We start from the raw sequence: 25,238 nt of genomic DNA on the forward strand, positions 1-25,238 counted from the left end.
CACAGCTCTCCCCAGGCCTGCTCTGCTTGTGCCTCATAGTTTACATGTTGTGGAATTTCCAAAAAGTGCAATAATTTCATGTGTGTCCTTTTGTAGCTGGCTTCTTTCATTAGCATAATATTTTCTCTTTTTAAAAATATGTTATTATATTTTACATGCATTGGTTTAAGGACGTCAGATCCCCTGGAACTGGAGTTACAGACAGATGTGAGCTGCCTTGTGGGTACTGGGAAAAGAACCTGGGTCCTCTGGAAGAGCAGTCGGTGCTCTTAACCCCTGAGCCATCTCTCTAGCCCCAGCATAATATTTTCAAATTTCACAGAGGTTGTAGCTGCGGTTCATGGTTTTGTTGTTTGGATTTGTGCTTTAAAATAAAAAAGACATTCTCTTACCATCTAGCCCAGACTGACCAAGAACTATGTAGACCAGGGTATCCTAGAACTTTCAACAATCCACAGGCTTCTGCCTCTTTTTTTCTTCATTTTTAATGTATATGTATAGGTGTTTTGCGTGTGTGTGTGTGTGTGTGTGTGTGTGTGTGTGTGTGTGTGTGATGTCCATGGAGGCCAGCAGAGGGCATTGGATGCCTGAGACTGAAGTTACAGACAATTGTGAGCCCCAGGTGGGTGCTGAGAATCATACCCAGGTCCTCTGGAGGCACAGCCAGTGCTCTTAACCCCTGAGCCTTGTCTCTGGCACCTGCCTCTGCCTCTTGATTGCTGAGAATGTAGGTGTGTGCCACTAAGTCTGGCTTTGCAATTAAAAAGAAATTAGCAGGCTGGAGGGGTGGCTTAGTGTTTAGTAGAGTTCAATTTCCAGGACCCTCACAGTGACTCACATCTGTAATTCCAATCCCAAGGTATCTAACACCCTCCTCTGGTCTCTGAGGGCACCAGGCACATGCTTGATACACATTCATAAGCAAAACACTCAGACACAAATATTTTTTAAACTGCATTGTGTGTGTGTGTGTGTGTGTGTGTGTGTGTGTGTGTGTGTGTGTGTAGCACAGGCCAGGTGCAGAGGTCAAAGGGTAAGCCATGGGAGTTTGTTCTCGTCTACCTTTGGGTTTCTGGGGGTTGAACTCAAGGCATCAGGCTGAGTAGGAGCCTTTACAAGCTGAGCCATCTGACCAGCCCAGCAGTTAGTCTTTTATGTGCTTCCATGGATGTGTCCCTTGGGCAAATTAGCAGTTAGTCTTTTATGTGCTTCCATGGATGTGTCTCTTGGGCAAATTTCCCTTTCTAGCCATTTGCCTGTGGACTATTTTGGGTTTTGTGTGGCTCTGCAATGTCGGTCTGCACCCTGCTTCTCAGTGCCCACAGGTTTTGTTTTGGAAGTTGGCTGTGCAGACCCACTGCCTAGGAGAGGAGCTCGGATACAACAGGAGCAGACACTTGGATGCGTGGCAAATGCAAAGACTTTGAGGGATGGGTCTCTTGCCCCTCTGGAAACTGTGTTGGGCTTCAGCAGTGATCTCTCAGCTTGGAGGGAGGCTCCACCCCCACCCTGTGGGTCTGAGACAGTTCATCCTGTGAGTTGCTGAGATGTGTCTCCAGGGCTGAGATGGCTGTGGGACTGTCTCCTGAATTCATTCATTCAGTGATGAATTGTGTTGACAGATTCCAAGTAGTATGTCAGGCTCGCATTTCTAGGACGTGTCCATGTCCTTCTGCCTGGCTGGATCTGTGTTGCTGAGACTTATTTAGGAGTGTTAATGTGCTAATGTCTGAGTAAGACCCACCGTCTTATTTCATAGCTTGCCTTTGAACACACAGTGGAGGGGACAAGAGCAGGCTTTATCCACCCTTCCTGTCTGTCTCAGGCTTTCCCATTCCTCCTTCTCACATTGCTCTCTGCCTTGAAGCACTTGGCCCCATGAATGCTCCGAAGGGATGCTCTCTCCTGCTCAAACCTGAAGTAGTCATGGAACTAGAGGGTGTGAGGTCCAAGCTCCAGGGGCACCCACAGAGAGAGAGAGCTGTGACCCCCAAACCCCATTGAAGAGAGCATCATGATGGAATCCTGCCCTCCCTCCTCCTGCAGAGGAAGTGGCTAAGTAGGGGGCCAGGGTCAGGGGTTAATGACCATATTGTGCTCAGGGCTGTGGATAGTTCAGCTTGTCAGCTGCAGCAGCTAAGCATTCACAGCCCCAGGGGAACCCCTCCCCTTTCCCATCCATGCTTCTTGGAGGGAGGAGTCCCTGCTGGCTTTTAATTGCCATCAGGTCATCGTACTTAGTGGGGACAGCAGGCCATCTACTCTGGTGAGGTCTGTTTTGCTGAGGCCCCAGATACAACCCTCCACCTCTTCTGTCCCTCTGTTATATTCTGAAGTATGTTTCCTGTGCTTGAGCAAGTTTGTACAACCTCCCCACCTTCCCCAGGTGGGGGCTGGAGGACAACTTTGGGGTGCCAGTCCTGGGTACGATCCACCCTGTTTTTGAGACAGGGACTCTTACTGGCCTAGAACCTGACAAGTTTTCTAGGCTGGCTGCCCGTGAGCAGAGGGATCCACCTGTGTTGAGAATTGCAAGCATGTGATATCATGTCTGGCTTTCTCATGTAGGTTTCAGGAATTGAACTCAGGTCTTCAGATGGCAAGTACTTTACCAATTGGGTCATCCCCAGCCTGTCCTATTTTCTCGAGCCCATCCTGTTCCCTTTCTACACATGCTTAGAGGCAGTCGATTCACGCAGGACACACTGTTGGTTTTTACCTTGTTGCCCCTTGGAGAAGTTATCTGAATGGATACATCTGCTTATGTTGTGGGGTTTCACAGATGCTTACACTTCCCAACATCGTTAAAATCCTGCGTGAATGTCGTTTTTACTACCACAATGTGTTTGTTCCGTGAAGGTGATCTGCCGTGGGTTCCCGTCCTGTGCTCCTGAACGTTAAGACAAGGCCAGCTTTTGTTATTACACACATAGCAATGGCATCTTCGGGCATAGATCTGTACAGACCTATCTTCTTTAATGGAGTCAAGTGCAGTCTCCCCTGGAACCGAGTCACAACAGAGCCTGGGTTGGCACATGGTCCTTGGGGAAGCAGCCCTGCCTTGTGGTTGTGGCAGGTCTGTCCTGTTTGTCATATGGTGACTCTGCAGCCCCTCATGACGGGAACCTGCAAACGTTGAGGTAAGTAAGGTTAACTCAACAGCTATCCCCTGGGCCTAGGCCCTGGGCCCTCCTGCCCTGTGCACCCTGGTTGGTCCCCTGTCCTGTTGCTCCAGTCCTGGGAACTGAGCAGAAAGGATGACTGATGTCTATGACAGAAGTATAAGGGTTCCCTGGAAATGAAGAGTCTGGTTTGGATAGCAGGGAAAAAGACGTGCCCCCCCTCCCCGCCCCTGTGGACCAACAGGGAGCCCTGTTCTCTCCTGTGCAGGAATATTGTGTTGGGCAAGGTGTCCTCATGAGTAGGCAGGGAACAGGGCTTTGAACTCTGCCAAGAGCAGACAAGTGCAGGGCAAACATGCTTCAAGTCCTGCCATGTGTTTTGGCACCATGTTGTGGCAGATGAGAGGTTTGCAGCCCTTTGGGGAAAGAGCAGGGGGGGCTCACACAAAGGGATGTGGCTGGAGACCACCAACCCCTCTGGAGCTGTCTAGTCCTTGTTACCCACACCGTGGGGTGATGGCAGCCGCTGAGCACCAGGTGAGGCACCTCTCTCTGAAAACCATCAGAATGGCAAGGGTATAAGACAGGCTCATTTCTCCCAGGCCAGGAATGTGGCCAACACCACGAAGGAAAAGGCAGCTTGGCAGCTCCTGGAGATGCCAGCTGTCAGGGCACCCCAAGCTCTATGCACCCCAGTTCTCAGAGCACCCCAGGCGCTATGCACCCAGCCTCCAACTGCAGAGTGTTAAGGCCACTGAACAGAGCCTTCGGCCTCCCCTCTCCCACCATCAAATGGCTCCCATCTCCAGAATCATCCTCCTCTGCTCTCCTGCCTGCTGGGGGATCTCCTTCCCCTCCAAGTCCATCCATGATGAGGCTCTCCCCCTGCACTGTCAGGATCTCTCCTTCCCCACCCCTGCCCCAGATACCATCAGCAAGTCCTCTTTCCCAAATACCCTGACCTCTGCTCTGCTCTGGGCATGGTTCACTGCCCAGGCCCTTCTCTCGAAGCCATCTCTCCTGTCTTTTCCAGGCCACATTGCTGGTCACCTGACCTCTATGGCCCCCATCCCTGTGGCAGTAGGGCGAGCCAGCATCCTCCTCTCTCCACGCCCAGGGCATCTACAAGCTTTTCACGAATCTCCCTGGCCTTGCCCCACTTTTCCCAGTCCCAAGCCGTGAGCCCCACCCCAGACCTCACAGCATCTCGTCACATACATGCTCGTGGTCCTCAAACCTTCCTGCCCTGCGGTGAAATGGAACCACCTTCTATCTACTGAAAACAGGGGTGGGGGTGTGGCTGCTCTTGACACCTTCCCTGCCTGTGCCTGCCCCCACCCTGTGGTCTGCACTGTCCCTTCGAGTCTCACCCATCCCTGTCCTGTGAGCCGGCACCCAGTGAATTTCCACCCACCGCTCAGAGGCGCAGGTACCCCGAGTGAATCCTACGTGAGTGTCATCTTCCTGGATGAGGTGACAGGGCAAGCAACCCTTCCTTCTTCATGGCTTGTTTGGTGCTGTGTGAAGACCTTATCCTTGGCGATCATCACTGTTGCCTCTGATCAGAGTCCCTGCCTCCATACCCCCGCCCCAGGAACACCCTGCATGGAGTGCTGGCCATGAACACAGGACATGGAGGTAAGGCGGCCATGTTTCTCCATCCACTGCAACAGGCCCACAAGGCCGGCACCTGACACCCCATGTGCACGAAGAGACTGGGGCCTTGGTGTCACAGCTAGAGAGAGCCACTGCCCCAATGGATGTGGCCTGCACCACTCACGGATTCAAACCTTTGACAGATGCTGGGCACTGCGCTACATGCTGGAGGCCCAACAGTAAGCCAGGCAAGCACAGACCTAGCCAACAGGGCAGGGATCTTTCTAGAACAAAATAAATCTGACTCCATAAACTCAGTGAGTAGTTAGGGCCAGGCCTTTAATGCCAGAACTTAGGCAAAGGCAGGCAGGAGGTCTCTGGGAGTTGGAGGCCAGCCTGGTCTATACAGAGTTCCAGGACAGTCAGAGCTACACAGACTCTGTCTCCTAAATAAGCAAACACAAAATAGATCATTACGTTTTCCTCTGCCCTCAGGATACATGTGTCTTCTCTAGTCCTCTGGGCTCACGTGGCAACTCGCCTCTGCCCACCCCTCATTTTCCCTGCCCACACTCCACTACAGCACACACGGGACAGCACACACGCTCCCCCACCCCACCATCTCCTTCATGCCTCTCCACAGCAGCAGCTCCTCCATGTTCCTTACCTCAGCCTTCACTAGAATCTAACCCGTCACCTCCTCCAGGCAGCCTTCCCCCTCAGCTTCCAGACAGGAAGCAGGAGCCCTCAGTGTGTGCAGGCGCCCTGACTAGCAGCATGAGACTCATTTGGGGGCTACGGGAGAGCTGCTCAACTCAGGGTCTCTCCTCATTCTCCCACTGTCCTTCACCTCCCATCCACCAAGTCCTGGAGCTCCTGGTTGCCTTTGCCTCTGCCTCCCTGGGACGCAAGCCCAGCAGAGACAGAAGGGCGCACACGCATTCTCCCAGCCCCTGTGCATGATAAAGTGCAGGGCTCTGGTGGCCGAGCCCAGCCTCCTCAGAGCGACGACGGCTTCTGCGATTCTAGACGTGGCCAGGTGGCTGTGATCGCCTAAATGTCTCTGCCCATCTCCCTCCAGGCTCTGGACCCTTTGGGCATGGGCAGGCGGTAGCCCTGAAGACAGAACAGTGAGATCCAAGAAGACCCGACTGTGGAGCTTCCCGGTGACTCAGTTTCCTCATTTAAAAAGTGATATCATCAGTCCTTCCCGGCCCGATTCACAGAGTGGCTGTGGGAGGGGACAGTGACAAAACCTTCCCAGAGAGCAGACACTTCACTGTCTGGCCGGCTTCCTGGCATCCCCATCGCAGACACGTCCTGTTTCATTTTGCAAAGTGCCGGGGAATTTGGTTTTGGCCAGACCGAGTGTGCGTGTTGCCCTCTCTAGAGGGGTCTGCTGGGAGTCGCCTGTGCCTTGGCCCCAAGCGCAGCACCTGCACACCGAGGCCTTGACACCAACACATCCCCTTTGAGTCCTGGTCTGCACTTCCCAGGGCAATTTCCTCGCCTCAGGAGGCCGCTGTGTAGATGAACGGAGATGGCTGACTGAAAAGCTACCCTGTCCCGGTGCGCAGACGCAGCCCGGGCTGCAGGCTTGGGAGAAGAGGGTCCCATTCCCGCCTGGAGGCAGAAAGTGGGCCTCAGGACATCAACTCGAGCCCTAGGCTTTCCCCGAGCGGCTCCTCCAATGCCGGCAGCCTCTCACAGGCCGCGGACCGCCTAGGCGAGCCGTTTTCAAAATGGCCGCCGAGGCCGCCAAGGTCCCTTCTCCTCCCAGGGCGCCCTGGGAGAGGGAGGGCACCACGGCCAGGCCACGGTCACTCCTGCAGCCCAGGGGTGCAGCAGAGTAGGGCAGGAGGCGTGGGGAGGAGGGAGCTGGGGTGGGTGGGGGGCAGAGGAGAGCCAGAGAGAGGGGCCGGGAGAGGAACAAAAGGTCCCTTTGTGACACGGGGCAGGGAGAAGAGGGAGCGCATTACCCAATGCCCAGAAGCCATGTTGGTAACAAGAGAACCATTCTCTGCCTCGCTTGGAAAACAACTTGGAGCAGAGAGAGACAGGGAGAGATTTAACCCCATGGGCGCGGGCACAGGGGCCCGAGGCCACTGTGGGAGGTAGGGAGAGGCTAGCGCTGGAGGGGGCTACGGTCCAGAGCGGTGGGACTTCCTGCCTCCCGGCCCTCAATTGCAGAGTCACACTCCCAACATGGCCGCTTGGCCAAATCCCAGCGGCCTCTGGCCTGGGGACGAGCCACAGACGGGCTTCTACCTGCCTCGGCCTGGCTGCACGAGCTATGAGGAAGGCCTTCACGTTCCAGGGCCTCGCCACCCAGTTCCAAGGCTGCCGGGCCGCTTCTTGCTGCAGGGAAACTTATCTCTCCTCGACGACGACGAAGCACCTTCCATCTTCACGCTGCTGTAGAAAGTTCTTCAAATCTGAGTTTCTTTAATCCCAGCGCAGCTTTTTCCTCTTACCCCACCTGCTACGTACTGGTCTTGGTGCCCAGGCTTCTAGAAGCCACATCGATAACAAGGCAGGGGCACTAAAAGGTCCTTTTCCTTCCTCCCCCCTCCCTTCTTCCAACATTGATGGAGCCCCCGGTCCTCAACCTTTCCAGCCTTGGGGCTACGGCCATGGGCAAATGGACTGACTTTACCCTTGCGAATCCAGCGCCCCTATGACACCAGACACACCTACGAGCTAACATGAGGCTGTGTGGTGAACCCTGAAGCAGGCTAGAGGGAAAGCGGGAGGGAGGTCACATGAGAACAAAATCGCCACAGGCGTGTCATTGGGAGCCCACCATCCCAGGACTCCAAGGCTAAGGTAGGGAAATCTCAAGTTCTAGCCCAGCCTGGGCTACAGAATAAGTGCCAGGTCCTGTCGAGAAAAAGGTGGAGGAGGAGGAGGAGGTGGAGGAGGAGGAGGAGGTGGAGGAGGAGGGGGGCCGGGACACCGCTGAAGGAGTGAGACGTTTCACGATGATTCTGAATGAAAGGAAGAGTGCTTAGAAGAAGACTGCTCTAGACAGAGACCAACGCATGCCAAGGCCCCAAGACGGAATGTGTTGCTGAGCTTAGGAATGGGCAGGGTGCCAACGGGGCAGGAGCAGACAGAGCCAAGGAGACGAGGGAACAGAAGTCAAAAGCGAGGGTCGGGAGCCCAGCTGTGAAGGCTAAAGCAAGGGAAGATGTCAGGGGTCCACCAAGGCCTGGAGCAGGGGTGGTGTGGTCTGTGCTGTGCATGGGTAAGGCTTTACAGGAGGTCTCGAGCATAGAAGCTTTGGAGATGACTTCCACAGGCCCCTCCTTCTTGGGTAGCCATCCCACCATCATCCAATCCTTGCTGTTGGTGTTTATGTATACCTACTAAGTGCCAAGAGTGGGAATTGTACCTAGTAGGTGTGTAAGGTGAGCTCACTGTGGCAGGCAGGTGACAGGCCCCTGAACAGCAACTGTACAGGGCAAACCTCACCTACAATGCCTCGGCCCCATAGCATGAAGTCCTCCTGTGGACTGTGTCTAAGGACACGCACCCCCGAAGTCCCATCTCGCCGTGGCACCTTGCTGCAAATGGCTCCCAAAAAGCAGAGCTTAAGTCCTGGGCCGCCCGTCGGTGGCTTCCCGAAGCTTCACTTTCCAATGGGCACAGCCACACCCACTGAGCAGGTTTGTGGGTGCATTAAAAAAGAGAATTCAGCCGGGCACTATGGCACAGGCCTTTAATCCCAGCACTTGGGAGGCAGAGGCAGGAGGATCTGTCTGGGTTTGAGACCAGCCTGGTCTACAAAGTAAATTGCAGGACAGCCAGAACTGTATAGTGAGACTCTGCTTCAGAGAGGGGTGGCTGGTTGGTGGGGGGAGCGGGGATATGAATTCATCCCTCAGAGGGCAGAGAGGGGTCACTCAGCTGAGGTCATCGTCACTCAGTGAGTCTTCTGGCCGGGTTTGCAGAGACACAGCCGAGGGGGAATCGGGCCAGGCCTGGGCATTAGCAGCAACCCGAGGCCACAGGTGGTGGCCCTTAGGCAGCCCCAGGGCTTGGCACCCTCTTCTCTCCGTGGAAGCCTCTTCAGGCCCTTAGGGTGGTGTCAAGAGACCAGCCCGGTGCAGGGAAGGCCACCGATGGAAACAGTGTAAGGGGACCAGGCATGCGCACACTTCACTACGCAGTCCAGCAGGTGGACTCCCGACACAGGCTGTGCAGAGAACACTGGGAGGCAGAGGCAGACAGAAGACTGGGTGAGGGGGCTGGGGGGGCAGTGGCATCGAGGAAGGACCATGCATAAGAAGGCCCTGGTCTGCATTCTAAAACACGCCTGTGAGCAAGCCTGGCCTCGCCAAGTCCTCATTTTCTCATCCACAGAATGAAGGCCATACTGGTGCCATATTCTCACAGGCAGTCCAGTAAATGATAAACGTCAGGGATGGGACTGGTCCCTAAGTTAAGCCCTGGCCTGGCATGCAGAAAGTGGTGCAAAAACAATTATTTAATTATTAACTTCAGTTAAGTTACAGAGCCTGATGTTGCTACAAATGGACCCTAGTTCCCACTAAAAATAAATGACCCAGCCAGAGCCAGGCGGTGGTGGTGGCGCATGCCTTTAATCCCAGCACTCGGGAGGCAGAGGCAGCTCTGTGAGTTTGAGGCTAGCCTCGTCTACACAGGGATTCCAGGCCAGTAGGGCCACATAATGAGAGACTGTCTCGCTAAGTGAATAAATATGAAAAACAAATAATTCAGTTTGCTTTTGATTGTGTTAAAGCCCCTGTTCACCCTGTGGCCTTTACTTCCCCTGGATATGAGATCGGAGTTTCTGTGGTTTTTATCCTGACTCACTGACATGGGCTCTATAGGCCTGGCCTCTCCAGGAAGCCAGGCACTGTTATTCTCATTTTTCAGAGGGAGAAACTGAGTCTCAGAGCAATGCCCCAGGCTGCACATCTGAAGAAAGTATGGGGACTACAGCGAAGGTTGAGAGAGAGCGAGCCCTTCCCTGCCTCCACCACCCAACCTTCCCCAGGCACTTCTCTCCCACCAACCCAGGGCGTGGTGGGTGGGGGCCCTTGGTTCTTTTGGAACAATCCCACTGCTCAGAGTAGCTGAAAACCTCACGAAGGCTGGGACTAGTCGGCTACCCCTCAACCAGGCAGTGTCTGAGAAGACCCTGAGAGGAGGGAGGAGGTCAGAGGAAGCAGGGGTGAGTGGAAAGGATAAGGCCAGGCCAAGGCAGGGACCAGTGCGTGGAGCCCAAGAAGGCAAGAAAGACCAGCGGGAGAGGTATCAAGACCCAGCCAGGATGGTGGGCCCACAATAGGAGCCAGCTTAGGGGCAGGTGAAGCAGGAAGAGGAAGCTGGAGAGACAGGCGGCTGTGTCCGCCCGCTGTAGGCCTGTTTAAGTACCTGGCCCCCAGGATGACACAGACTGGGAGTCAGCCACCACCGTGATCACTCTTAACTCACAGGATCAAAGGGTCGACCCAAGCGGGGGCAGCCTGCTTGGAGACAACGGATCACGCGGGGGCGCAGTCCATGTGGGCCCAGTGCCTTGGTCAACGCCACCCACTTGTCCAGCAGCCCAGGACGGAAGCCTCTAGGCCTTTCCACGCAGCACTGTCGTCAGCCAAGTCACATGGCAGGCAGGCAGCAGTGGGGCTATGGCGCCTTCCGGTGGCTTCTCCGCCTCCACCCCGCCCCTCAGGATACTGCTACCACGTTTGGAAAACAACCGAGGAAATCAAGTGGAAACACAAATCCGCCACCCGGTTCCTCCCGTTCCCCTGGGCCAGACATCCCCCCACCCCACCCCACCCCACCCCCAGCACGGGGAGACAGAGCCAGCACGGCTTGGTTTGCTTTGGCGAGGCCCCGTGGGCACTGTGGCTCTTTCCCAGGATTCCCAGCAGCTAGGCCTATCCCGCCCTCCCCAAAGGAACTTGGGGCACTAGGCTTGACCCCCATCCTTCCTCCCCCCCCAACCCTCTAGGCTCATGGAAATGGCCCACCAGGCTTCTCCCAAAGATACACAATGACCCTGGCTAAGTCCTTCCTTCCGTGGCTCTGTGTAAAATGGCCAAGTGTTGCTTTCCCAGACCCCGTATTGGAGAAGCTGACCCCACTTAGAAGACAGGAATCAGGAATTTCTGGGCAGTGGAGGCAAAGGCAGGTGGGTCTCTGTGAGTTCGAGTCCAGCCTGGTCTACAGGAATTGTGGATGTCAAGAAGACTCCCCGAGGCCATACATCTCTGATCAGAAGTCCCTTATTCCACAAGCCTTTCTCAGCCTAGCTTCCATATGCCCCTGTCTGGCCACCTGGCCTCTCCCAGCTTGACCCCTAAACACTTCCAAGCCCCTCCTAAATCCATGCATACCATTCCTCCCGCCCAAATCTGCCTCCAGGTAGAACCTGGCACATGCGAGGCTCAATTCCTCTGCCAAGCTGCAGACCCCCAGAAGAGCGGCACCTGCTGCCGTGTGTGTGTGTGTGTGTGTGTGTGTGTGTGTGTGTGTGTGTGTGTGGTTTAAGTGGATGGTGCCAGCGTGTGGCATCATTGGGCCTTTACCCTGTGTCTGACGAAGGGCAGGATCCAGTGGGGTTGAGCAGAGGGCATAAGTGGTGGTGATGGCTGGTGGTAGGCAACATTGAGCTTGGGAGACAAGGACGTTCTTGAAAGGTCAAAGTTCAGTGTGGTGCCCTGCACACACCCTTTAGGGCTCCTTCCTCCTTCTGCAGTAGCCGGTGTCCCCAGCCTCTCCTGGGTCCCAGACTCCAGCGTACAGCAAGGTTCCTTGCCAAGGGGTTAGGAGGGGGAGCTCATGGATGTTAAGTCACGTCCTGCCAGGAAACTGCAGCGCATTTCTTGGAGGGTCCCGGCACAACCCCAGGAACTCTGCTGGGGTTGGCCATTTAGAAAGTGGACAGAAGCATCCAGACTTCAGACCAAAACAGAATCCAAGAAAGAGGGAACCAGAGCCCTCGGAAGGGGTTGGTGGGTATGAACAATGGCTTGAAGGGAAAACCGTTGTGGATGATGACCAGCCATGGGGGTGATGAATTCGAAAGTTTCATGCCTGGGTCATTCGAGAACAGTGGGGCCATTGATGTGCGGGGAAGTGGTGGGGGCTTGTTTGGGGGCGGAATGGTGACACAGGTTTGGGACATGGATATCTTGGGGCTAGAAGCAACTCCAGAGGCTACCCACATGCCACATGAGGAAGTGGCAGCCAGCTGAGCACTGTGAAAAGAAGGGTCTGGGACCAGGGACTGCAGTTGGCTTGAGGGCTAAGGCTGGGGACTCATCAAGGTCACAGGTGTGAGGTTTATGCTAAGCTAGGGGAACCCAGAAGGGAATAGCAGTCACTCTCCACCCTCAGGAATCTGCTGTCCTATAGGGGAGATGGACAGGGCCACAGTGCTATCTGGATCTTGGAGTGCCCATAGGCACCGTGGGGACCCTGGGGAAAAATAAGGGTGACAGGTAGGGTAGCAAGGAGCCATAGTGTCAACGCTGTCCCGAATAGTCTCCTCTGTGTTAAGGGCATCCATTTAACCCCTGCAACCATCATACAAGATGAAAGCAGCACTCTTTGTAAAGGATGTTAGTAAGATCATTGATGGTTAGTGAAACTGAGATCTGTAGGTTGTAAAGCAGCGATGCTGATTTCCTGATATTTGATAATTACATTGCAATTAGGTAAAAGAGCACCTGGCTTTAATGAAGCACCCCAAATCTTGGGGAATGAAGGTTTATCTCAGCACCTGCCTTCAACAAGCAGTTAAGAAAGCATGTGCGATGTGTAGTGTGTGTGTGTGGTCATGCATGCCAGTCATGAACACATAGAAAAGTGGAAAAGAAAATGACAGGCGACAGAGGAAATGAGGTCAAATGTTAGCCTCTGTGGAATTTGTGTTGTGATAGATTTGACTTTCCTTCACTACTTTAGTGGATTCTTCTATCAGATATATTGCTTTAAAATTAAACAATGGCTGCAGATACGGCCCAGTGGGTAAGAGTGCCTCCTGCCTTTCCAGAGGACCAAGTTCAGTTTTCAGCACCCACATGGGGCAGCTCACAACTGCCCATAACTCCAGTTCCAGAGAGTCATGTACCCTCTATGGAGGCCCCTCTCTACATACATATAGATAAATAATAAAATAATATTTTAAAATCTAAACAAAACCAAAATCTACATGACAATAAAGTCCGACACTAAAAAACAAGAACAAAAAATCGAAGTATTGCCCTAGTTGATACCTGAGCCTAAGAAAGGTCAAGCAGATTGGAGGTCATGTTGGATCCAAGCCCTTTAGACCAGGGCTTTTCCCAGAGACAAGGAGGGAGGGTCAGTACCAGATGCACTAAGGCCTAGAGACACATCTCGTCACAGGTAGGTTGAGGCATGGGTAGTCTGGGGCGTCTTGCCTGGGGAGTCTCCCTGCCACTGTCTTCAAGGCCCTCACCTTGCACTCCCTGCATGCCCACGTCTTCACAGCTGTTTAATGTGTTCCACGAGTGAACTAGGGGTAGTCTTTATCCCCACGTCTTCACAGCTGTTTGATGTGTGCCACGAGTGAACTAGGGGTAGTCTTTATCCTTGTGGGGCCCAGCCCATCCTGCCCCTCGCCCCTTCCTGTATGTGGTCCTCCAGTGGTCTCACACAACCCTGAGCGTGGGGTGACGTGTGCTGAGTCACACTACACTGTCACCAAGCAAAAGTTGAGATGTAGGTCAGGTCTCAGACAGGAGAGGCCTTGCCCACCCTGGCTGCCATCCGCTTGGTCCCCTGGAGTAAGTGATAAACCAGGACAGAAGGAGAGCTGGGTACCCACTGACTTAGAAACTACAGCCCTGAAGAGGCAGCTCACACCAGCTCAAAAGAGCTGACTGGCCCACTCATCTGTACTTCTAAGCTGTGGTTTTCCCCTGGAAACGTGACACCGATTGAAGGGAGATTTTTAACACTGTGAAAATCCAAATCCACCTCTCTGCTCTCCATCGCCCTCAGAACTGGTTACTGAGCTCCTGACCCTTTGCCTGGCTCCCTTAGAGACTTCTTAAGTCAGTCAAGCTCACTCAAACTTGTTGCTGTGCTCGAAATCCCTCAGTGCCCCCCACTGACCACGAATAGAAGCCCAAACTCTCCCCAGTCCAGCCCAAGGCAGCCACAGTTGCCAGTTGGTGTGGAGCAGCCCCTTTATGGCCTGGTCCAAGCCACAGAGGAAGAGGTGACACCCAGGTGCTGAGGAGACCTGGTGGAACAAATCGGGGTTGGACCGAGGCTCTGGAACCAGGAGGGAGCTGGGAAGGTGAACCATAGGGGCGTCTACTCTTGGCACCACACTACCCAGTCTCTGGAGCCCAGGTGGGCTGCAGATGTCAATCAGGGCAAACGCAGGAGCCAACACACCCTACCTGTGTTACAGGGAAGCCAGTGCTCCCACTTTCTGATCAGTCTCCTCAGCTCCTCCTCATCCTTCAAAACCCAACCCAGAAGTTACCTCCTGCAGAGCTCTTTCCCGTGGAATGTCAAGCTCCCACTCTTACCCTTGCCTCCGGCACTGAGCAGTGCTCCTCTGACTGTCACCCCCTAGGCTACAGCCTCCCTGAGACGGAGCCTTGTGAGGCTGAGTCCTCCGCCTAGTGCTCAGCAGGCCTAGGAACTACTTTTTGAGTGGGATTATCTCTCATCATCTCCTCCCTCCCTGGCCTCCGCTCTTCCCCTCTGTTTTGGGTTTTCTCTGAACTTAGAGGTCAAACTAGGGCTTCCTTTGATTTTAGTTTTTTTTTTTTTTGTTTCTTTTTTTTTTTTTTAAACAAGGTTGTACCATGCAGCCCAGGCTGGTTTAGAACTGAGCAGTTCCCTGCCTCAGCCTCCTGAGTGCTGGGAGTACAAGCACTGACCACTGTACTAACTTTCCCCTCTCTGTATAAACTAGATTTAGACAGTAGCTTACCACACTCTCATCCAGGGGCCTGTGAGGACACCTGATACCACTCCTCTCTTTAAAATTTTTATTTACTTACTTTATTTTTTAATTATTTATTTTCATTTTATGTGCATTGGTGTTCTGCCTGAGTGTATGTCTGTGTGTGGGTGTCGGATCTTGGAGTTATAGGCAGTTGTGAATTGCTATGTGGGTGCTGGGAATTGAACCCTGGTCCTCTGGAAGAGCAGTGGGTGCTCTTAACCGCTGAGCCATCTCTCCAGCCCCTACTTAATTTATTAATGTACATGAGTAAGTGTTTTTGCCTTCATATTTATCTACGTACCATGTGCATTCCTGGTGCCTGTGGAGGCCAGAGGAGGGCATCGAATCCCCTGGAACTGGAGTTACAGAGGGCTGAGAACTAGCATATAGGTGCCGGGAATTGAGCCCAGACCCTCTGCAAGAACAGTGAGTACTCTAAAGCACTGAGCTGTCTCTCCAGCCTCTTGTTTGTTTGTTCCGAGACAGGGTTTCTCTGTGTAGCTCTGGCTGTCCTAGAACTCGCTCTGTAGACCAGGCTGGGCTTGAACTCAGAGATCCCCTGTCTCTACCTCCCACGTGCTGGCATTAAAGGTGTGGGCCCCCACACCTGACCCCTCTTCCTCCTAATCAGGCCCTAACCGCCAGCCCCTGCTGCCTTTACTCCTACCCTACAGACTTTCCAGGCCGTTTTCAGGGTGCTATCTTTTCTCATATTGTGCTTCCCGAAGGGACACAGACTGTGTCCCCCAAGTCCAGCCTCCTTCGCTTCCCAGTGGAAACACAGCACCCTAAGTGCTCGTCAGTAGACTGAGTTGCTATGGCCTGTGCTTGCAGGCTGGTGGCAGAGTCCCCATTCAGATAGGCCTGTCTGTCACAGCGAGTGCTCCCGAATCTCAGGAGAGTACACAGACACACGTTCTATCTGTACCACAGAGGGCATGTCTGGTGTGCACAGGCGTGTGAGCAGGGGGGTGTATGGGACGGCGCACCTGCTCCTCAGCCGCAGATAAGATGGAGTGGCCATGCAGTCGCCAGGCGGAGGCAGCTGCACACTTCCCGTTTGCACTAACACACCTGCATGCAAGGACGGTCACCCTGGATCTGGAATCTGTGCGGGTGTCGGCGCGTTGTCCACAGGGACCACAGGAATTCCTCAAGAGATTTTCCCCCCTTCTCTTTTAAAGAATTACTGATTTTATAGATGAGAGAGAGAGACACATACAAAGAGAGGGAGACAGAGAGCAAAAGCAAGAGCATACACGTGCCTTGGTGCTTGTGTGGAAGTCAGAGGACAACTTGGAGTCAATTCTCTCATTCCATCAGGGGGTGTCCTGGGAATTTAACTCAGGTTGTCAGGCTTAGCAGCAAGTGTCATTATCAATGAGCCATGTCACTGGCCCCTTATAGTCATTTTTTTTTAGATATGATCTCATATAGCCCAGGCTGACCTCAAACTCCATATGTAGTCAAGGATGACCTTGAACTTCTGATCTTCCTGTCTCCACCTCCTAAGCGCTGGGGTTGCAGGTATGTATCACCACGCCTGCTTTACACAGATCTGGAGATAAACCCAGGCTTGTGTGCACACGGAACAAACACTCCTAACTGAATTATATCGCAGCCCACTCAAGAGTTGTGAAATCCCAACCGGGCGGTGGCGGCGCACGCCTTTAATCCCAGCACTCGGGAGGCAGAGGCAGGCGGATCTCTGTGAGTTCAAGAACAGCCTGGTCTGCAAGAGCTAGTTCCAGGACAGCCTCCAAAGCCACAGAGAAACCCTGTCTTGAACGCCCCCCCAAAAAGAGTTGTGAAATCCCAGAACCTTGACCCAAAGCAGTCTCCCCCAGCGAGAGAGACAAACCCTGGTCTGCTTCTTTCTTCCAGCGTCTTCTACATCTCTGCTTTCATCTTCTCCTGTCTCTCTTGTGCATGGGGATCCGAGTCCAGGCCTGGGGGAGGGCTGGGCATACAAAGGAAATGGCAGGATGTCAAGCAGACGAGCTGTGGGGGGGGGGGGCTCTGGGAGGCTCCTGGTTTATGCAGATACAGTGGTTCAGAGGCTGGTCTCTGACATCTCCTTCCTAAAAAGCTGACAATTCTAGGCAGCTCCAAACCTCCCTCTAGCCCAGCTGGTCTCTGGGTAACTCAGTGGCAGGACACAGCAGCCCCATAGAGCAGGCACTGTGGCGCAGTGGGCTGACAGGTGTCTGCCCTACAGTGAGTGTTCCATAAACATTAGCAGCTGGTCTTATGAGGCTAGAGGGGGTGGCATCCAAAGTCCTTGTCTGAGCTGGGGCCTGGGGGGTTCATGAAGATGAGCTGGGACAGACAGGGAGAGAAGGGCAGTGCGTGCGTGCGTGCGTGCGTGCGTGTGTGTGTGTGTGTGTGTGTGTGTGTGTGTGTGTGTGTTGGGGGAGGGGCCGGCTCCTGGCTTCTGTGTGGACACACTGCACACCCGCACATGCTTCAAGATAAACCAAGGAAGCAAGCAAAGACAGGTAAGGGGCCGGGTCTTGCTGGAGGAGGGTGGAGAGCTGTGACAAGGAGCAGAGATGTCCACAGAACAGAGAAGTGAACGGAGCAAGTTCGACACAGAAGGACCACCTGGATAAATGCCCAGTGAGCCTTGTGCACCATGGTTAGGGACAGTCACTGTGAAGCCCAGGGCCTCAAGAGAACCACTCCCCAGCAGAGCTGCACAGAGACCAGTGAGCTTCCCCTGACCCTGTCCCCATCACTGCACAGGAGCCCCGAGCCCCACTCAGGCGGTCGTGCTCCTCCCTTCAAGCTCTGTGCCTTTGTTTACATTGCTTCCTCCCAAAGAAGTCATGGCCTCTTAGAAGCACTGGAACCCAGTTAGTTTTGTCTATTACCACCAACAGACAGACCTACACTAACGGGAAACTCAGACTAGATGAATGAATGAATGAATGAATGAAGCAAGACCACATCTCCTCAATGCTAATGAGTCACCTGGTGACTGAAGCCATTGGCATGTGCCCACACTGAACAGCTCAGAGAGCACCAACACACCCCAGCAGGCCAGCACCGTCACGAAGCCTAGCTGCCACCCGTCCCCACAACCACGTGGAGAGTGGCTTTCTCCCCTTGTGCCCCCCCCACCCAGCCACCACCCACGCACACTTTCCCTCTTGCCTGGGGCAGCTGGTGGGAGGGGGCTGGGCCAAACTGGCGACTGGGGGAGGCTGGGAAAGTCCAGGCTGTCCCTCTTGGGGGGGTCGGGGATGTGTGCTGGGATGCTTACGGGGATGGAGGGAGGGAGGGTCTGCAGCCCGTACAGCTGCGGTCCCCTTCCCAGCAGCCTGCCCGGGCACAGAAAGGTCTCTTTGTTCTCTGCCTTTAAAGGGTAAGAGAAACACTTACGCATGGCAAATTAGCCCAAAAATGTATTTCTCTAAAGCACCCGATTGTCTCCCCAGCCTGCAGCTGCAGGGAAGTCCCAGGAGCTGGGGAGGGGCGGCTTTGGGGTGACCCTGGGGGACAGGGAGAGGAGATGGGGAAGGAGGGTCTTGCCTTCCTGTCTCTGCGCTCAGACTTCCAGTCACAGAAGGGCACAGCTGGGGAGGGTCTCGGGCTTAGGGAGACAACCCACCCTGTGTTCGGGAGAGAGAAATTGAGGTTATAGAAGTGGTACAATTACCTTCAGGTCACATTGCAGAGAGGAACACTGACCTGTGGAAGAAAAGTTCTCTTGAATTAGAATTAATTTCTCTGCTTTGTCCTCACTTGAGGGAAGGGGTGCGTAGTCCCCCATGGTCAGCCAAGCCATTTGCCCCAGGCATGGAAGAAAAAGGAACCTGGTCACTTGGCCTAGTCTTTGCCCACTCAGGGCCAGAAGGTAGACACACCTTCCAAGCCTCCTCCTGAGCATGGAGTCACCCTCAGACATTTGAAGGCTGCAGGCCCAGGGGAGGTGAAGGTTGAGGATGAAGCCCATGGTGGGAATCCTCCCCAGGGGCAGCAGGAAGGTCACCTTGAGTAAGTCAGGTAAGGAGGAAGTTCAGAATCCCACACAGTGTGCTCCAGGAACCAGCTTTCTGTGGACCCTGCGAGCATCGATAGGTTCCCAACGGCAAATAGGGCGTAGTTGTGTTCCCAGGAAGCTCAGTCCTTTGAGAAGACAGACAAGCAAATGGTCCCACTGGGAGAGGCCCTAGAGACAGACCCAAACCAAGCACCCCAAATCCAGGGGAGCCAATGTGAAGAAGGTCTTCCCCAAAGAGGGGTCCAGGCCTCGAGACTGAGAGTGGGAGGAGGAGCGTGTCACTGTGGCCTCCTACAGCCACTCTGTGACAACCACCTCAGACCCTGATTCTGTGGGATCCATAGACCACTTCTGAGTCCAGCCTGTGGAGGACAGACAGGACAGTCTGTGCCCTGGAGGTCTCATTCATCAGCTCGGTGAGGTAAGTTTTCCATGGGGACACTGCCCAGCTGCCACAAACTACCCCCCAAGGAGGTTCAGCTCTGTGAGGCGACCAGATTCTTGGTGCACACGGGGGTAGTGAGGCACAGACCCTGACAGTTGTAAGACGTGAGCAGCAGACCCTGGATGAGCCAAGCCTGTTGTGGAGGCGTGCGGCGGTTGCTAGGTGCAGGTGCGGTACACACGCACAGGCAAAACACTTACACACCTAAGACAAATACATCTTTTTAAAAAGCAAAGAGCAGCCGGGCGGTGGTGGCGCACGCCTTTAGTCCCAGCACTCCGGAGGCAGAGACAGGCGGATCTCTGTGAGTTGGAGGCCAACCTGGTCTTACAGAGTAAGTTCCAGGACAGCCTCCAAAACAATACAGAGAAACCCTGTCTCAAAAAAACCAAAAAAAAAAAAAAAAAAGTAAAGAGCATATGGATGAGAGGGCTCAGCAGGTGGAGGCTCTAAGCCTGCCTCCAAGGTTGAGACCCACATGGTGGAAGGAGAAAATGGATTCCTAATTTGTCCCCTGATCTACACACACACAATAAATAAATAATAAATGTAGTTTTTTTTACTTCATTTTATTTTAGTTTTGCCTCAGGGTCTCTCTATGAAGTCTTGGCTGGCCTGAGACTCGATATGTAGACCAGGCTGGTCTCGAACTCGAAGAGATCTGCCTTTGCTTCCCAAGTGCAAAGATTAGAGGTGTGTGCCACCACACCTGGCTTGTAAGCATAATTTTAAAAAGCCAAGGAGTTAGTGTGAGTGTGCGAATAGTATGAATGAGAGGTGTGTGTGTGTGTGTGTGTGTGTGTGTCCTGTGGTTGCATGCAAGTATGTTCGATTGTACACCCGAGCCTCTGTGAGCGTGCTATGATTGTACATGGCTGTGTACTCCCCTGTGAGTGTTCACGCCTGCAAATGTGTATGCACACATGTAGGTGACTGGCATGCACACTTGCATTTGAGCATGTACATGCCAGTGAATTTTGGGTACGTGTTTGTGGTGTGCACCTATGTGCATATGTGTTCCTGTGTCTCATATGGCAATTAGATGCGTGCAGACAGTTGAGTTACTGGATGAGAGTGCCTGGAAAACGTATGAAGAACATGCGTGCTGTGAGTGCATGGGTGAGCACATGGGTGTGGTAAATGTGTGTGCGCACGTGACCACGGAGGGACCCTCTTGGGAATGCTTCTCAGGAAGGGAATCCAGCTGAGCCTCTAGGTGTCAGGGTATGAAGGAGCCAAGCTGCCTGGGTGATGTCCTCTTGGGTGGCTAGAGGGACCATGAAGAACCCCAGGAGACTGATCTGCCATGGGCGAAGCCTTCACTCAACATGCTGTTCTCCGGCTCAAGGTGACACCAGCAGCCAAGCCATATCCTGAGTGGAGTATGGTCCCGCTCCTACAGTCTAGAATCTTGCTTGCAGAAGAACCCAGAGCTATTACACAGGACTGAAGGACGCCCTCACAGTCACACCCTGCTAGGTGGCTGGGCTCCTCAGGCAGACTCCCACCACGCACCATTCTCTCTCTCTCTCTCTCTCTCTCTCTCTCTCTCTCTCTCTCTCTCTCTCTCTCTCTCTCTCTCTCTCTCTCTCTCTCCTTGCCTGCTCAGGAACCCTGTTAGCCACCAAGTGCCCAACTTCACTGGTCCCCTTCCCTTTCCTCTCCAGGCTCCCCATAGTGATGTTGTCACAGGCAGAGGGGGCAGTCCTTGGGTGTGGAGCTGAGACCACGGGAAACTCATCAATGATCGCTCTATAAAACAGCACAGACACTAAAAGCAGACTCATACGGACCGATGGACGGACGCCAGACTGCCCCTGTCCCTCCCTAGTAACATGACTCACACAGCCAAATGATGGGTCAACCCAGGGCCCATAGACAGCAAATGGTCAAACAGACTGTAGTCGGTGCCATGATGGACTTTGTATTGTTCACCATAAAAGGGAGGCAGGGAGTCAAGGGGATGGGTCAGCCATTCAATCCTGATGACATGAGTTCCATCCCTGGCACCCAGAGAAAGGAGGCAAGAGAGAACCAACTTCACAGATTTGTCTGCCGCTATCTCCATGAACACCATGGCAATCACGTCCACATACACACATCATGCACATGCTATGACATGGATGACCCTTGAAGACACATGCTAAGTGAAAGAAGCCAGAAACAGGGAAACTCCTCTTAAATAACGGAGCTGGAGCGGGCAAGGTGGGAGGCAGAGAGGAGAGTGGTGGTTACCAGGGAGCTGAGGGAAACTTGGAGAGTTAGTGTCTAAGAGGTACAAAGATTTCAATTTAGGAAGATGAGAGAGCTGGGTGGTGGTGCATACATTTAATCCCAGCACTCAGGAGGCAGAGGCAGGTAGATCTCTGTGAGTTTGAGGCCAATCTGGTCTACAGAGCGAGTTCCAGGATAGCCAGGACTAAACAGAGAAGCCCTGTCTCGAAAAACCAAAAGAAAAAAGAAAAAAGAAAGAGAGAAGAGAGAATTTTGGAAATGGAGGTGGTAACAGTGTGAATGCAATTAATACCACTGACTTATACACCCAAAAGTGGTTGAAATTGTTAACTGCATAGTATATATACTTTCTATACAATTGTGCCCACATGTGCATGTACATGTGTGCGTGTGTGTGTACACACAGGCACACGTGCACGCGCACACACGCACATGCACAGGGGATTGAATCCAAGGTCTCGTGCATGCTAAAGTACATCTTCAGCCTTTAAGACATTTCTGGAGAGACATCAAGCTGAGCGGTTTTATTAGAAAGTCATTTTCGTGGTTTGGTTTTGCTTGAGGCAGGGTCCCATGTCGTCCTTAACTGACTTCAAAGTCATATGTAGCAGAGGATGACCTTAAATTTCTGATTGCTCCCCCCTGCTTTACGTAGTGCAGGGGACCAAGTCCAGGCCCCTGCACTCTAGGGCAAGCGCTCTGTCCACTGAGATATAATGCAGTTCTCCAGGTTTTAGGAAAGCATTCCTGCTTTGTAACCGGTTGCAGCTGCGGGTGAATGAACAGCTTTGACAGATGTCACATCCCAGGGTCCTGTTGTCCCCCACCCAGCACAGGGAGATGCAGGTAGAGTGGAGGCATGGTGACAAGTGCCAATGGGTCCCCTGCCAGGCAGCTTCCTTCCCTCTCACAACTCCCATGACAACCCAGAATTTTCAGGAAATGGCAGGGCTCCCCAAGGGGACACCAAATGGCTCCGGCTTGGGACGCAAGCAAACCCTAAGAGAGGTTCTATAAGATGCTCTCTGTCCAACCCTCAGGACTCACGCCAACTACAGTGATGGCTTCTGTAACCAAACTGGCCCGGGGGGGTCTCAGTGGTGGGGATTGCTCCTAGCATGTTTGAGTTCAGGCCTTAGCAGCATAGTAAACCAAAAAGCTGAGTTTTTTTTAATGTATTGATTATTTATGGGTGTGGGTGTTTTGCCTGCAGAGGCTGTAAGAGTTCCCCTGGAACTGGAGTTACAGGTTGTTGTGAGATGTCATGTGGGTTGCCATCTCTCCGGCCCTGTGGCAACTGATTTTTGCTCTCCAAGCTCAGGATTAAACAGCTTCTACTGGTGAGGACTCTGCATTCTGGGATCTCTTTGCTCCTCATTCTTTTTATTTTGTTTTGTTTTTTGTTGGTTTTGGTTTTCGAGACAGGGTTTCTCTGTGGCTTTGGAGGCTGTCCTAGAACTAGCTCTTGTAGATCAAGCTGGCCTCAAACTCACAGAGATTCACCTGCCTCTGCCTCCCGGGTGCTGGGATTAAAGGCGTGCGTCACCACAACAGCCTGGCTGTGCTCCACATTCTTACCAAGAAGGCCGTACAGTGGGCAAACCTGAGACGTTAGCCCAGGCCGTTGCAGGACAGACATCTGTGGTTCCATTTAGCAGGCAGGAGCTGTGAGCCTCCCATCCTCACATGTCCCTTACAGATGAACCTGATGCAGATTAGCTTCTCCCTGGTACCAGGGCTAGAAGGCACCAGAACCATGGCTCAACCCCACTGGATCTAACCCAAAACTGTGCTGTTTACACTGGCTGTCAGAGAACAAGGGGCAGGCTCTTCGAGGAGGTGCTCCCTGGAACCACCACACCAAACATCAGTAAATCCAGGTACTAGCCCCAGCCAAAGGCTAATACCTGCCTGGTCCATCCCTCCACATCTAACTTCAAAGCCAGGAATGCCATGAGACCTTCCTTGGTCCTTTACCCAGCCAGACAACCTGTGAGCCCAGGCCTTCCCTCGCTAGTGGCTCCCCCAATAGAACAGAGGCTCCTCCAGCGAAGACAGGCCCGTGTCTGTGGACTGGATGCTCAGCAGAGACTCAATGTACAGTAGACAGAGCAGGTGATGCTATTCCTGAGAGGCACAGGAGGCTCCTGGGGTCCCTTTGGGACCTGACATTGTATGTATGTATGATGACCCTCACAGCAGAAGCCGAAGGGATGGGCAGGGAGAGAAGAGACAGACATCAGTGACTGGAGCGAGTATCCTCACCTACTTAACCCCAGAATAGAGGCAGCAGGAAAGAACCAGAGAAGCCTAACGGTGATGCCAGAGGAGCGTGAGGAAGGGAGAGGCAGGAAGCCATCCGTCTCATCCCACAGACTTCTCTTTGTTTTGTTTGTTTTTGTTTTGTTTTGTTTTGTTTTTGATGCGGGATCTCGTGTAGCCTAGGCTAGCCTCAAACTCCCTACGTAGTCAAAAATGACCTTGACTCTGATCCTCCCAAGTGCTAGGATTATGGGTGTGTACCATCCTGCCTGGCTTCATGCTAGGGATCCAATCCAGGGTTTTGTGCACGCATGTGCTACCGAAGTCCCCATGGGCTACTTAGAAAGTGTCTGAAGCTTTGAAAGCTTTGGTGGCCTCACCACCCTCCATGTCCTCACATTGGGCTCATCTCTGCTTGCCGTGGTCGTGTGCCTGTAACCGGGTTTGCTTGGGTAGTACAGGAGAAAAGGTATGTGACACACAGGGCTGTGACTGACCTTTGACCTGACAGTCACCACGCTCAGCCACCTCTAAACTGGTCCTTGCTAGGCCTTGGGGCTGTTTCTGATCTTGGAGCATCTCCAGCTACCAGGCAGTCATCACGGGCTCTCAGCTGACAGGCTGTGCAAGGTCCAGACGCCAGTCATGTGGGACGGCCAGGACCCTGGTGGGATGCAGACCCTGTGTGCTGAAGCATCGGTATCCACAGCTCAGGGTGATGGAGAGGGGAGGCGTCCATACGCCTCCATACCGACCTACCCACATCACACGTAAGCCCCCAACCCTAGCTCAGCCTCTATCACCACAGACTTAGGAGCAGCCCCCACCCACGGGACACCTTCCTAACATGTAATCTCCTATCAGCATATCTGCACACGGCAGGGGCTCCTCAACCCCTCTTCCTTCCCTGGTCCGGCCTCTTCCACCCTCCCCAGTCTCTCTGCATGTTTCCCAGCCCCCAAGCATCTCTTCACAGACACAGCCCCAGACAGGGTCCTGACCCACATCACAGCTGAGCGCTGGCCCCAGGCCAGCCCCAGACACAGTCCTTGACACTGGCTATAGATTGTCCATCAAAGCTGGGTGATTGCCAGAGGCCTTTACCCAGCCTGACCCTGGCCCTGACCCCAGCCTGCAGCCTGACCTTAAACCCAAAGTGAACACTTACCAGCCTTGATCTTGGTGACAGACATGAACCCTAATCTTGAATCAAAAATGAGCACTTTCCTTGGTCATAGACTGAGCCTCAAGCCTGGCATGAACCTTTATCCTAATTCTTGAATGAATACTCACCCTCTCTCTGACATAGTGTCTACTGAGCCTTTTCCATACCCTACACTACCCTTATCCTAGACCTGTATAACCCTTATCCTGAGTCTGGATCTTGAATAAACCCTTACTTTCTCCTACAATGAATTTCCCCCATCTACAGACTGAGCCCTGGCCCTGAATACACCCTCGGCTGTGATTCTAACCCTGACTAAGCCCTGATCCTGATGCTACAATCTGAGCCGTGATCCTAACCCTGACTGACTAAGCCCCAGTCTTGATGCTAGACTGAGCCCTGAGCTTAGACTGAATCCTGACTAGCCATAGCCTGAG

At 53.4% G+C, this 25,238-nt stretch overlaps 2 long non-coding RNA genes across 2 annotated transcripts in view; both read right to left on the bottom strand.

The window, feature by feature from the left end:
• Window positions 1-2,804: 2,804 nt before the first annotated feature.
• The window catches only part of LOC121142943, a 53,081-nt gene continuing 30,647 nt past the window's right edge, over window positions 2,805-25,238 (bottom strand). Inside the window, exon 2 of the long non-coding RNA XR_005880104.1 lies at window positions 2,805-3,126. This is a non-coding gene — a long non-coding RNA (uncharacterized LOC121142943). The remainder of the gene's footprint in view (window positions 3,127-25,238) is intronic.
• LOC121142945 lies at window positions 5,033-10,482 on the bottom strand. The gene is made up of 2 exons (XR_005880106.1): window positions 10,182-10,482; window positions 5,033-8,930 (listed from the first exon to the last, which is right to left on the bottom strand). It is a non-coding gene; the product is annotated as an uncharacterized LOC121142945 (long non-coding RNA).

This window comes from Mesocricetus auratus, unplaced genomic scaffold (genome assembly GCF_017639785.1).
Source record: "Mesocricetus auratus isolate SY011 unplaced genomic scaffold, BCM_Maur_2.0 Super-Scaffold_100010, whole genome shotgun sequence".
Classification (NCBI taxonomy): Eukaryota; Metazoa; Chordata; class Mammalia; order Rodentia; family Cricetidae; genus Mesocricetus; species Mesocricetus auratus.